Source organism: Muntiacus reevesi, chromosome 18 (genome assembly GCF_963930625.1).
Source record: "Muntiacus reevesi chromosome 18, mMunRee1.1, whole genome shotgun sequence".
NCBI lineage: Eukaryota > Metazoa > Chordata > Mammalia > Artiodactyla > Cervidae > Muntiacus > Muntiacus reevesi.
In genome coordinates this window covers 23,595,922-23,609,963 of record NC_089266.1, presented here as the reverse complement: position 1 = coordinate 23,609,963, position 14,042 = coordinate 23,595,922, and the positions used below count along the sequence as shown (strand labels likewise).

General features: G+C 43.1%; 1 pseudogene; it reads left to right on the top strand.

Annotated features, from left to right (window-relative positions):
* Positions 1-2,278: 2,278 nt before the first annotated feature.
* On the top strand, positions 2,279-6,558 carry LOC136150137 (large ribosomal subunit protein uL11-like; annotated as a pseudogene).
* The last annotated feature ends 7,484 nt before the right edge of the window (positions 6,559-14,042 follow it).

The following is a 14,042-nucleotide window of genomic DNA, read 5'->3' as shown; positions in this document are numbered from 1 at the left end:
AACATTTTTATTGCAGTATAGTTCACATAAAACTCACTCTTTTAAAGCATAGAATTCACTGCTTTTTAGTGTATTCACAAGACTGTATAACCATCACCTCTATCCAGTTCTAGAACATTTGTATCACCCCCCCCCCCAATAAATCCATACTCATTAGTAGTTATTCTCTTTCCCCCTTCCCCAAGCTCTGCTACTGCTACTGCTAAGTCACTTCAGTCGTGTCCGACTCTGTGCGACCCCATCCCTGGGATTCTCCAGGCAAGAACACTGGAGTGGGTTGCCATTTCCTTCTCCAATGCAGAAAAGTGAAAGTGAAGTTGCTCAGTCGTGTCCGACTCTTCGCAGCCCCATGGACTGCAGCCCACCAGGCTCCTCGGTTCATGGGATTTTCCAGGCAGGAGTACTGGAGTGGGGTGCCATTGCCTTCTCCTTTATTCTTACAGGTTTCTGACACCAGGTGTGTGGGAGTCTCCCCGCCTGCCCCCCCACCCCCAGCAATTCTCTGACAGTGAGGGTCAATTTAACTCAGTTCTGATGCTGTTTACCTGGAGATAGAGTCAGCTCCCTCAGGTTAAGGGTGCGGTACTTCCTAGGTGGGCACAGTGATAGAGAAAATCCGCCTGCCAGTGCAGGAGACGGAGGAGATACGGGTTCAATTGCCTGGTCAGGAAAATTCCCTGGAGTAGGAATGGCAACCCTCTCCAGTATTCATGGGCAGAGTGGGAAATTCTGTGGACAGAGGAGCCTGGCGGACTACAGTCCATGGGGTCACAAAAGAGTCAGACACGACTGAGTACAACACAGCAACTCATGAGATCACCTCCCATTTCAAATGTCAATCATAAGTAGTAGGCCCCCAGGTTACCCACAACTTCTGACTTGGCTACAAATATGAGACTTCCATGACCCCTCCTTGGGATCTCTCAATTTGCTCGAGTGACTCGGAACTCAGGGCAACACTTAAATTTACCAGTGCTTTAAAGGATATGATAAAGGATACAGATGGGGCTTCCCTGGTGGCTCACAGGTTCAATCCCTGATCCTGGAAGCTCCCACATGCCGCAGGAGATCCTACATCCCACCTAAGCCCGTGTGCCGCAATGCTGAGCCTGTGAGTGTGGGAACCGCAACTACTGAAGCCCAGGAGCCCTAAAGTCTGTGGTCTGCAACAAGAGAAGTCACCGAAATGAGAAGCCCTCGAACCACACCTAGACCAGCCCCCGCTCTGCAAACCAGAGAAAGGCCTATGCAACAACAAAGACTCAGCACAGACAAAAATAAATAAAACTTTTTTAAGGAACTTCCCTGGTGGTCCAGTGGCTAAGACTCCATGCTTCCAATGCAGGGCCCAGGTTCTACCCTGTGTCAGGGAACTAGATCCACATGCCGCAGCTAAAGGAACTGCATGCCGAAACTAAGACCCAGTGCAGTGAAATAAGTAATAAAAATTTTTAAGTTTTTTTTTTTTTTTTAAGGGATATAAATGAAGAGATACATACATAGGGGGAGGTCTGGGAGGGTCTGAACACAGGAGCTGCTGTTAGGGTGCACCAGGTGTTCACTCCAGGTATTCACTCATCTGGAAGCTCCCAAACCCCTTACTATTAGGATTGTTAGAGGGGCTTCCTCATGTAGATTGCGCTTCCCTGATGGCTCAGTTGGTAAAGAATCTGCCTGCAATCCAGGAGACCCTGATTTGATTCCTGGGTCAGGAAGATCCACTGGAGAAGGGATAGGCTACCCACTCCAGTATCCTGGCCTGGAGAGTTCCATGGACTGTATAGTCCATGGAATCGAAAAGAGTCGTACCCAACTGAGCAACTTTCACATAGACACGATAACTGTTAACTCCATTTCCATCCCCTCTCCCCTATTTAGAGAAGTTGAAGGTAAGAGGCAGGGCTGAAAATTCCGAGCTTCTAATTATGTTTTGGTCTTTCTAGTGACCAGTCGCCTTCCAGGAGCCCATCCAGCATAAAAAATGCTCCCAATGTAAGCACTTCAGATTTACAAGGGTTTTCAGGATCCCCGTGTCAGGGATGGAATATGATATCTTGTGTCCCCTATTAGACTATAACTAAAGGTTTATCAACCTTGGAGCTATTAATATTTTGGACCAAATAATTCTTTGTTGTGGGGGTGCTGTCTTGTGCACTGCTGGATCTTTTAGCTAGCTTACCAGTATCGCCCCCCGCCCCCCAACCCTGACCATCAGAAATCTCTCCAGGGCTTCCCTGGTGACTCAGTGGTAAAGAATCCGGCTGTCAGTTCAGGGGACATGGGTTTGATCCTGGTCCTGGAGGATCCCACATGCCCCGGGATGGACAGCTGGGTGCATCAGCCGCAGTTACTGAGCCAGCACTGTAGAGCCCATGAGCCGCAACTACTGAACCCAAGCTCCACGACAAGAGAAAACCACAGTAATGAGAGGCCCAAGCACCGCAACCAGAGAGTAGCCCCCACTTGCCGCAACTGGAGAAGATGCAGCAACGAAGACTCAGCACAGCCATAAATAAATAAAATCTTGAAATGTCTGCAGACCTTGCTAATTGTCCCCTGGTAGCAAAAATTGCTCTCCTACCCTCGCAGTTGTGAACCACTGCTCCTTGATGTCTAATAAATGCCTGTATTCCGTATAGTAAGTTTATTGTCCAAACAGTATCGTTGCCTCATGAGAGTAATAGCTAATCTTTATAAAGCCTTTGTTCTTTGTACTATTCTAAGATCTTTACATATATTAACTCATTTAATCTTCAGAACAACCCTGTGAGGTAGAAACTGTTATTATGCCCTTTTTGCAGTCAAGAAACTTAAGACTCAAAACTAGTTAGGTTAGTTGCTTAAGGTCACCCACCTGCAAAGTAACATCTGGGATTTGCCTACCCAGGCAATGCAGCTGCAGATTCTGGGCTCAAACCATTTTGCTATCTACTGCTTTTAAATACAAAAGAAACTAACTTAAAAAAAAAAAAAAAGCCAAACATTCTACCTGCAGAATTTGCATAGGCGAACACAAGTTAAAAATAAAATTCCCTATTTTGCCTTTTTCACAAAACATAGCAAAGCATTTTGCCATGTTGCTAAAATCTGATAGAATTGAATGGCTGCATCATATTCTATCAGGAAGATAGATAATAACATGACCAGTCCTTTCTTATTGGGCATTGTGATCTTTGATGATACTTCATTTAAAGAATTATAATCAATTTTTAAAGTATATCTTGCAAGCAATAAAGTACCATTTTAAGGGTACGGTTTGACAAGTTTTCGCAAATGTTACAACCAGCACAAGATACAGGACATTTTCATCACCTTTGTTCCTCTCTGTGGTGGTGTGATGAAGCTGACTAGTACCCTAGTACCAGCTCAGGAGAACCAACTTCATGTACATCTCTTCTTAGGTCTACATTTAGTGATATCACATTAGTAGCTCAAAAGTGGCCATGGTGGGAATATTTACACCACAGAAATTGGTAGAGTGCCACAAATCAGGACTTTAAAAAATTTTTTTAGAAACAGTTTACCTGGTTCTAAATTGTGCCTTTTTGCAGTTAACTCTCTATCTTCAACCACAGTCTGCTTTCTGGCATCTTTCTTTTGCATTTTTATAGATTTCTTTAAATGAAATCATGCAGCACATACTCCTGTACCTACCTTCTTTTGCTCACCTTTTTTTGTGTTTTTTTCCCCCTTATTTTTGAGATTCATCAGCATTGTGGCACACAGCAACAGTTCATTCCTTTTTGTTGTGTTCCATTGTATGGATATAGACTTGGCCAGAAACTTTGTTGTGGTTTCCACAAGAAACAACAGGTGAGACAGGGTAACAGGCTTAGGATTATTGGCTAGTTTAACGATTTCAGTGGACCTTAGGACGTAGGAACTGTCTAGTTGTCTGGTATCTGGCCCTGGGGTGATTAGGACTAAGGAATAGTGACTTTAATTGTGAGCTTGATAAATTAGGTGGTTTGGAGTAAGGGTTTTGGATTGGTTGGTGGTTTTATAAAAGGTTCACTGGCAGGAGAATGATTTATTATCTCTTAAGAATTGGTTAGCACTCAGAGGGGTAGTCTGTCCTAGGCTGGAAAAACCCCAAGAGGTCAAAGCATCAGTAAATACAAAAAAAAATGTAAAACCATGATTAATACACCTTGAAAGGTGTATTATATGAACTCAGGGATGCTAAGCATAGCTGAAACACAACTACATAGCATATAGTGAAACCTGGCCCCTTTGTCACACTTGGCCCTAAGGTTCTCCTAACCAGATTAGTATACTCTTCAATCAGTATATTGAAGGATCCTTTGGGAAAACTGATCATCTCATGAAGAAATGCCTGCAGATACTGTGTTAGTCTCCTGTTGTTGTTCAGTCACTCAGTCATGTCCGACTCTTTGTGATCCCATGAACTGCAGCACGCCAGGCTTCCCTGTCCTTCACCATCTCCTGGAGTTTGCTCAAACTCATGTCCATTGAGTTGGTGATGCCATCCAACCATCTCATCCTCTGTTGTCCCCTTCTCCTTCTGTCTTCAATCTTCAGTGCTTAACCTTTTTTATTGTCCAGCTCTCACATCCGTACATGACTACAGGAAAAATCATAGCTTTGACTATACAGGCCTTTGTAGGCAAAGTAATGTCTCTGCCTCTTAATATACTGTCTAGGTTTGTCATTGCTTTTCTTCCAAGGAGAAAGCGTCTTTTAGTTTCACGATGCAGTTACCATTCACAGTGATTTTGGAACCCAAGAAAATAAAGTCTGTCACTGTTTCCCCATCTATTTGCCATGAAGTGATGGAATTGGATGCCATGATCTTGGTTTTTTGAATGTTGAGTTTTAAGCCAGCTTTTTCACTCTCCTGTTTCACCTTCATTAGAAGGCTCTCTAATTCCTCTTCACTTTCTGTCTTTAGGCTGGTGTCAATACCAGAAAACAAACAACCCAATCAAAAAGTGAATAGAAGACCTAAACAGACATTTCTTCAAAGAAGACATACAGATGGCTAATAAACACATGAAAAGATGCTTGTCATCATTATTAGAGAAATGCAAATCAAAACTATAATTAGGTATCATGTCACTTTGGTGGTAATAGCCATCATCAAAAAACCTACAAACTATCTTTCAGCTTTCGGCTCAGGGGAGGCAAAGGTGCAACTTTCTTTGGTCCTCCCGAACCTGGGTTCATCCGACATGAGCCGCCTCCACCATACTGTTTAAGTTCAACCCCAGTGAGATCAAAGCCGTATGCCTGAGGTGCACTGGTGGGGAAGTCGGTGCCACGTCTGCCCTGGCCCCCAAGATCGGTCCCCTGGGTCTATCTCCAAAAAAGGTCAGTGATGACATCACCAAGGCAACTGGGGATTGGAAGGGTCTGAGGATTACAGTGAAACTGACCATTCAGAACAGACAGACCCAGACTGAGGCGGTACCTTCTGTTTGTGCCCTGATCATCAAAGCCCTCAAGGAACCACCAAGAGACAGAAAGAAGCAGAATAGCAGTAAGCACAGTGGAAACATCACTTTTGATGAGATCGTCAACATTTCCAAGCATATGTGGCATTGGTCTCTAGCTAGAGAACTTTCTGGAGCCATTAAAGAGATCCTGGGGACTGCCCAGTCTGTGGGCTGCAACGTTGCTGGCCACCACCTTATGACATCATAGACGATATCAACAGTGTTGCGGTGGAGTGCCCAGCTAGTTAAGAATGGCAAAGGGAAAAGAAAAATAAAGGATTATTTGACAACCAAAAAAAAAAAGTCTACAAACAATAAATGCTGGAGACTGTGGAGAAAAGGAAACCTCTCTCACTATGGGTGGGAATGCAAATTTATACAGTCACTGCGGAGAATAGTATGGAGATTCTGTAAAAAAAAAACTAGCAATAAAAGTACCATATGATCCAGCAATCCCACTACTGGGCATACCCTGAGAAAACCACAAGTGAAAAAGACATCTGTACCCAGTGTTCATTGCAGTACGATTTACAATAGCTAGGACTTGAAATAAATAAGTTAAACAAGCAGGGTGACAATATACAGCCTTGACACACTTCTTTCCCAATTTGGAACCAGTCTGTTGTTCCATGTATGACTGAGCGACTGAACTGAACTGAAGATGTAAAAGCAATCTAGATGTCCTTTGACAGATGAATGGGTAAAGAAGTTGGGGTACATATACACAAGGAAATATTAGCTAAAAAAGGAATGTGTTTGAGTTGGTTCTGATGAGGTGGACAAACGTAGAGCCTGTTATGCAAAGTGAAATAAGAGAAAAACAAACATCATATATTAACATATTATATATGGAATCTAGAAAGATAGTACTGGTAAGCCTTTTTGCAGGGCAGCAATGGAGACATAGAGAACAGAGTTTTAGACAAGGTGGGGAAGAAGAGGGTGGGACGAACTGAGAGAGTAGCATGGGAACATATGCATCATGATATGTAAAATAGGGAGCTAGTGGGCGTTTGCTCTACGACTCAGGGAGCTCAAACCAGTGCTCTGTGATAACCTAGAGGAGTGGGATGGGCTGGGAGGGAAGTTCAAGAGGGAAGGGACATACGTATACCTATGGCTGATTCATGTCGATGTATGGCAGAAACACAATATTGTAAAGGACTTATATTAAATAAAGGCCAAAAAAAAAAAAAAAAGCTGGGGAATTCCCTGGCAGTCCAGTAGTTAGGACACTTCACTTTCATTACTGAGGGCCCGAGTTTGATCCCTTGTTGGGGAACTAAGATCCTACAAGCTTTGCAGTGTGGTCAAAAGAAAAAAAAAGCTGGAAAATGGGCATGGAAAGATTTTTTTTTAAACTGGAAATAGCCCAGAACGGTTAACATTCATCTTTGGAGTTAGAGAGAAATAGAACAGATGTGTGAAAAGTGGAGGGAAAGCAGTCATCAAAGGGATAATTCAAGAAATCAAATCAGGGGACTTTCCTGGAAGTCCAGTGGTTAAGAATCCACCTTCCAATGCAGAGGGTGTGGGTTCCATCCCTGATTGGGGAACTTAGATTCCACATGCCATGTGGCAACAAGCCCTGAGTGCTGCAACTACAGAGCCCATGTTTCCTGGGGCCCATTAGCCACAACTAAGACCTGACACAGCCTAAAAAGAAAAGTGTTTAAAAAGTCAAATCGGAACCGAGTGAACTGTATCTCCAGAATGAGAAGCCCACTGAGTGCCCCACATCCATCAGTTCAGTCATCCAGCCATGTCCGACTCTGCGATCCCATGGACTGCAGCCTGCCAGCCTTCCTTGTCCATCGCCATCTCCCAGAGTTTGCTCAAACTCTTGTCCATTGAGCCAGTGATGCCATCCAACTATCTCATCCTCTGTTGCCCCCTTCTTCTCCTGCCCTCAATCTTTCCCAGCACCAGGGTCTTTTCCAGTGAGTCAGCTCTTTGTATCAGGTGGCCAAAGCATTGGAGCTTCAGCTTTAGCATCAGTCCTTCCAGTGAATATTCAAGGTTGATTTCCTTTAGGATTGACTGGTTTGCTCTCCTTCGAGTCCAAAGGACTCTTCAAGAGTCTTCTCCAGCACTGCAGTTCAAAGGCATTAATTCTTTGGCACTCAGCCTTTTTTATTGTCCACCTCTCACATCTGTACATGACTACTTGAAAAATCATAGCTTTGACTATATGGACCTTTGTGAGCAAAGTGATGTCAACAGTGGATGGGAAAGAAATCAGATATTTCAGCTTGTTGAGTAAATAGAGAAAGGTTACTAAAACCTTCTGAGGGAAAAAGCAATTAACATTCAAAGAACAGTTGTCAGAATGGTACCATGCTTCCGGTCAGGCATTCTGGAAGACAGCAGAGGAATGCTTTCGAATTATTTATGACCTATAACTTTATGAATTAGTCAAATTGTTAATTCCGTAATGTAAGCGTATTTTCAGACGTGAAATCTTAAAAAATTTTGCTTCCTACCTACGTACCCCTTCTCAGGAAATGACTGGAGGATGTGGTACGCCAAAATGAGACAACAAATGAAGAAACAAGAAGACGTGATCCTGGAAACAGGATATTCAACAGAGGTGAGAAGTGAAGAGAATTCTCATGATGAAAGGAAATCCCAGGGTGACATAACCTGGCTGCAGGCCTTCCAGAGTAATCAGCCAGGACTGGGGCAGGAGGACAGAAGGCCCCAGAAGGGATGTCTCCAAGAAATCAGACAAAATTAACATAGGAAATATCTACACTTTTGGTGATGGTAGAGAAAAATTAATTATAGGGACCTGGAAATCTTAAGTGCACACCCCCCAATTTTTTTTTTTTTTTATTAATGATTAACTCTAGGAAAAAAATATTTTTAAAAACTGAAAACCAAAGCTTAATCACAGTAGACTGGCTTGGCTGTGGATAATATTTATGGAGACGTAATTGTGTCAACAGAGTATGGAGGCTGGTCTCCCATCAACCCGCACACTTCAGGCTTTCTTGTAGACTGTGGCCTAGCCAGTAGGAGTACTCTTTGTTCCACCTGTCTAGGGCTTCTTTTGTTTAAATGGGAATCAAATTGATTAAATGCAATTAATAAATCAGTACATTAATAAACTAATTAAAGAATTAAAATATCAGTTAAAAAATGCATCTAAGCAAAAGGCTATGGATGAAAGTATACATGCACACACATTTTTTTTTATACTAAACACTTGGAAAAGATTATCTAGATTTAAACTTGTGCTCTAATTTGAGACGGTTGATTTACCCAAACAACAGGTCATAGTGTATGTTCAACCTTCATCCTATTAATAGGAAATTAAGTTGTGTATCCTTGAATCTGTCATATGTTAGACTGACCTGTGACACATGGTAAATTTTTTTCTAGTCCTGTTTTAATTTTTTCCACTAGACTGAGCAGTTTGAGGGCAGGCTCTTGTTCTTTTCTCTGTAAGGTTCTGGCACTTAACACAGACCTTGAAATTTTTTTTTTTAACCTATGATTAAGTCACCACAGAGCCCACGGTTTGAGTTGATGAGCACATCTAATATTTGCAGAGCATTCAGTTCACCCTGCACTGTCACATCTGTCTGCCCCACACCAAGGTTGGTGTTTTTATTTCTCTCTTCTCCCTTCTCATTTTTTGGAAGAGGACCTGAGTTCCAGAGAGCGCCTTCCCGAAGGTCACAGAAGTCAGTGTTGGAACCCCTAGCAGAATTCAGATCTCTAATGATGCATTAAAAAAAACACTTTAAAAAAATATGGTTTAAAAAATTTACCATCAACCATTTTTAAGTGTATGGTTCAGTAGTGTTAAGTATAGTTACATGGTTGTGGGTTATGGCTCTTTAGAACTTACTCATCTTGCAAAACTGAAATTCTATATCCATTGAACAACTCTCTACTTTCCCCTCACCCATCCCTGCCCCTGGCAACCACCGTTCCACTTTGTGTCTCTATGAATTTGAGCACTCAAGATACCTTCTGTAAGGGAGTCATACAGCGTATGTCTCTGTGATTGGCTCTTCTCACTTAGCATATGTCCTCAAGGTTCATCTATTTCCTCCCATGAGGCCAATCAATATTCTGTTGTATGTAGCCCATTTTATTTATCCATTCATCCATCAGTGGACACCTGGGTGCTTCCATCTCTTAGCTTTTGTAAGTAATGCTGCTATGAGCATGAGTGTATATATATCTCTTTGAGAGCTTGCTTTCAGTTCTTTTGGATATATACTGGAAGTGGGATTCCAGTAAGATATTTTTAAAATTCTCCATCTCATTACAAAAAGGATTTGAGGACTTTCCTGGTGGTCCAATGGTTAATCCACCTGCCAGTGCAGGGGACATGGGTTCAATCCCTGGTCCAGGAAGACCCCACATGCCTTGGAGTAATTAAGCCTGTGGGCCACTACTACTGAGCCCAAGCTCTAGAGTCCATGCTCTGCAACAAGAGAAGCCGCTGCAGTGCCTGCACCCTGCAACTAGAGAAAGCCCACATGCATCAGTGAAGACCTAGCACAGTCAAAATTAAATGCATGAATGAATGAACAAATAAAATTTTAAAAAATGATTCGAGGCCATTGTCTCGGCACCTTCTTAAGTACATATATATATATTTTTAAAAGGTTCTGAATTTTGAATGAATGAGAAAAGGGCCAGAATGAAGGAACAGAGGAGACAACAGAAAGGAGTGGCCTAACAGAAGTCTGGTGGGATAAAGTTTTTTATCTTTACCCTTGGGAAGTAGCTGCAAATAATTAAGACCCACCAGCGGTAGACTGGAGTAGCCACTGTAGTGGCCAAGGCGTTTTTTTCCTCATCTACACAAAGATCTCCAAAACACTCAAAAGTTGCATCCAAACAGAATAATCCCTATGCATATGAAAGAGTCACAAAGGAGGGATTCCATGTTCATGATGCCTGGTGTGTATGGGGGTAGGTATACAAACTCATATTCTGGAACTGTCATGGGACCTTCATAAAAGACCTAGTCAGAGTAGGGACAGAGGTAGAGTGTGTTGGTCAGAAGACTCTGCTCATCTTCAGAGACTGATGTCAGATCTGATTTTTCAAGAAAACCTGGATACAATTAACACAACACTGTAAATCAACTATATTCCAATAAAGTTTTTTTAAAAAGGGAAAAGCTAGAAATCTGAACTTTGACGTGCAATTTGACTTTTAAAAACTGGTGTTCAAATTTTCAAAAAGTTTTAAAGACATTCTGAATGTCAAAGACAAAATGCAAGTTTGCAAGCTCTGGTGTGTGGTAGTGTGGAGCATTGACCTCTGGGGAAGAAGGTCTGGTTTGATTGACCAGATCAAATGCTACACTTGCAGAAACTCTGCCCTTCTGTCATTGGATAGAACTTAATGTGCTGCAGGCAGAGAGGAAGTGGCCTACAATGAACCATTAAGTTCTCCTGGTGGCATATCTGTGCTGGTCAGATAGAAGAGGAGAGCTCCCGGTTTTGCATCGTTTCTGTGATATTCAGTTGTGCCTACTTCACAGAACCATTGTAAAAGTAAAACATCACAGAATTGGAAAGGTGTCAAATTTTTCCTAAAATGTAATGCAGGTGCTAACTGGGATAATTATCTTGCCACGAAGAGCTCAGAAGAGTAATGTTTTGGGAACAGTGACAGCTTCCACAAAAGCTGACCTACGAAGGAGATGCTGGGCCCCAGCTCTGGCTGGAAGAAATGAAGAGGAAAGAATGTGTCAGCCGTTCTGCTCTGGTGGGTTTGAGAAGGAGGAAGAATACTGATCTTTTCTGCAAGTGGTGTTGGGGAGTCAGTGTGGAGTTGAGAAACACAGATGGCCATAAATGGTGTGATCCTGCTCCAAAGAGCTGAGCTAACGGCCTGGGCTTCATGAACCTCACACTGCAAGTTTCAACTAAAATAAACTTCTGACATTTCTATCAGTTCCCTTGAATAAGTCAGAGTTTAATACTTTGTAGACTATTTCAGGGACTTCCCTGGCTATCCAGTGGTCAAGACTCTGCGATTTCACCGTGGAGGGGCCCAGGTTCCATCCCTGATCCAGGAGCTAAGATCCTGCCAGTTGCACGGCATGGCTGGGGAGGTGGGGTGGCAATAACTGCCTCATGTTCCCACTTAGAAGATTTGTACTATTACTTCTATTACTTGAGAAAGCAGCCCTGCTTATTATTGCTACTAATGATATTGCAATGTTAGTAACATTCCTATCATGCTTTGTAACTTACAAAGACCTTTCACTTGCATTTTTCTCATCTTGTTTCCTGGTAACTCTGAGATTATTATTTCTCACTTTATGATAAGGAAACTGATGGCTTCCCATTGTCCTTTAGCTAAAGTTTAGAATCTTCAAGGTGGCCTAAGTCCCACCCTAGCCTGGGCCTTCCCTACCTCTCCAGAGCCTCTTTCACTACCTTCTCAGGAACTTTCTTTGTTCTAGCTATTCTGGATTTCTTTTGGTTCTCTAAATAGGTCAGGTTCTCTGCAGCTATAGGTCTGGCATTGTATGTGCTGTCTCTTTCATCTAGAACACTCTTCCCTGTCCTCTTTGCCTGGCTAGCATCTTTTGAGTCTCAGTTCAACAACATTTCTTCATGGGAGTCTTTCCTAAACATTGAGGCTACGTGGAACTTGCCAGTAACATCCCTTGTACCACCCAGCACTTCCCATTCCAAAGACGCATCACACTTCAGATTACTCATTCAGGACTTGGTGGCTCAGTGGTGAAGAATCCACCTGCCAGTGCCAGAGATGTGGGTTCAATCCCTGATCCAAGATCCCACATGCTGCGGGGCAACTGAGCCCCGTGTGCCACAGCCACCACTCTAGAGCATGCGAGCCCCAATTACTGAGTCCACCTGCCGCAGCCACTGAAGCCCACTCGCCTAGAGCCTGTGCTCCGCAATGAGAAGCCACTGCAGCAAGAAGCCCATGCCGCACAGTTAGAGAAGACCCTGCTTGCTGCAACTAGAGAAAGCCCACATAGCAACGAAGACCTGTGCAGCCTAAAATACAAGTACAAATTATTCATTCAGTAGTTCTTGTTCCTGCTCTGTGCCTCTTATAATATACTTTTACTCTGAAAGCTTTTGTAACAAATCTGCTCTCTGGATTCCATGGCCATGAAACTAATGCATCAGAACCTTGCCTTCTAGTCCAATGCTGTGGGGCTTCTTCTGACATTTCAATAATCAAGGTCCTTTGCGACCAAAAGGCACACCTCCCGCATCACATAGCAGGTGGTGAGGTTAGAGCACAGTGCCACTGTATTCTTTGTTAATGACTAGAAAAGACTGGTGCTGTTCTCACCTCTTCGGTTGTCTCTGTGATGCTTCTGTACCAGTGACCACCTTTGCCCAGCACCCTTTTGAGATAGTCAAGGGTGGATCACAGATGACAGGGACGTTGAAAGCTACTCAGGCTCCTCGTGTCTCAGGTCTTGCCTTGGTTTGATGCACACAGGTAGGTCTACCATTTAGAGTTGTGGGGCATGTTCATTTTCCATGTTGGAAGCAGTGAGGTACAGTTAGCAAATTAGTGGTACAAGCACAGGAGTGGTAGTAACACAGTGGCCCAAGCTGGCGAGGCAAGCATCAAGCAGGTGAACAGGGGGCCAGTGGGAGGAACTCATGGCCTCATTTCAACAGTTGCAGCAAGCTGACCTCCCTGAAGGTTTTCAAGTCAGCTCTCTCTCTCCTTAGCACTGTCTTCGTGAAATCCGTCACCATATACCTTCCTCAGTCCAGTTCACAGTAATCAAAATTTGTGGCTAGATAGCCAGGCAGTGGTGTATAAGGTTGCAAATGTTAGTTCCAAATATAGTGCAGTTCACATTGCGAGTGAGGAAAGAACATTGAGTGAATTCATTACGTGAACCACTTAAACTAACTGAACCCAAGAGCTTAAAGCCACATTCTTCAAATATGCACACGCCACAAAGCTGCACTCAGCGTCAGGCAGTCAGGCTGGAAAACGTTCATGAACCAAAGAATCTAAACAAGGAAGATGTTCTCAAGGTATGCATTTGCCAATTGTTTCTTTGTTCTCCAGCCATCCTTGGTGGTGAGCTGCATGACTTAGAGCTTGCAGGTGTAAGCCTGGCACACTTCCATGCCTAAAGCAAAGACTGAAACTTTGTGGCACTGGTTACAAAGGGGAACAGGCAAAGAGGGCACAGCCTGTCTTCATACTAAAAATAACTAGATGCCTAGTTTATAGAAACATAGCTGGAAGAATATGCCCCAAACTTATCTGGCAAGCATGATTGTCTTCAGGAGGTGGATTTATAAGAAGGGATAATTATTCTCTAGGGTGTTTTTTTCCCTTTCAAAATTTGGAAAATGGATATGTATTACATTTGTGAACAGAATTAAAATTTTAAGGGGATACAGTGTTAGATGAATAGCAAATTGTTACAATGAGGTTGGTAAAAGCATGCATGAATGCAAAGTCACTTCAGTCCTGTCCGATTCTTTGTAATCCCATTGTAGCCCATCAAGCTACTCTGTCCATTGGATTCTCCAGACAAGAACACTGGAGTGGGTTGCCATGCCCTCCTCCAGGGGATCATCCCCACCCAGGGGT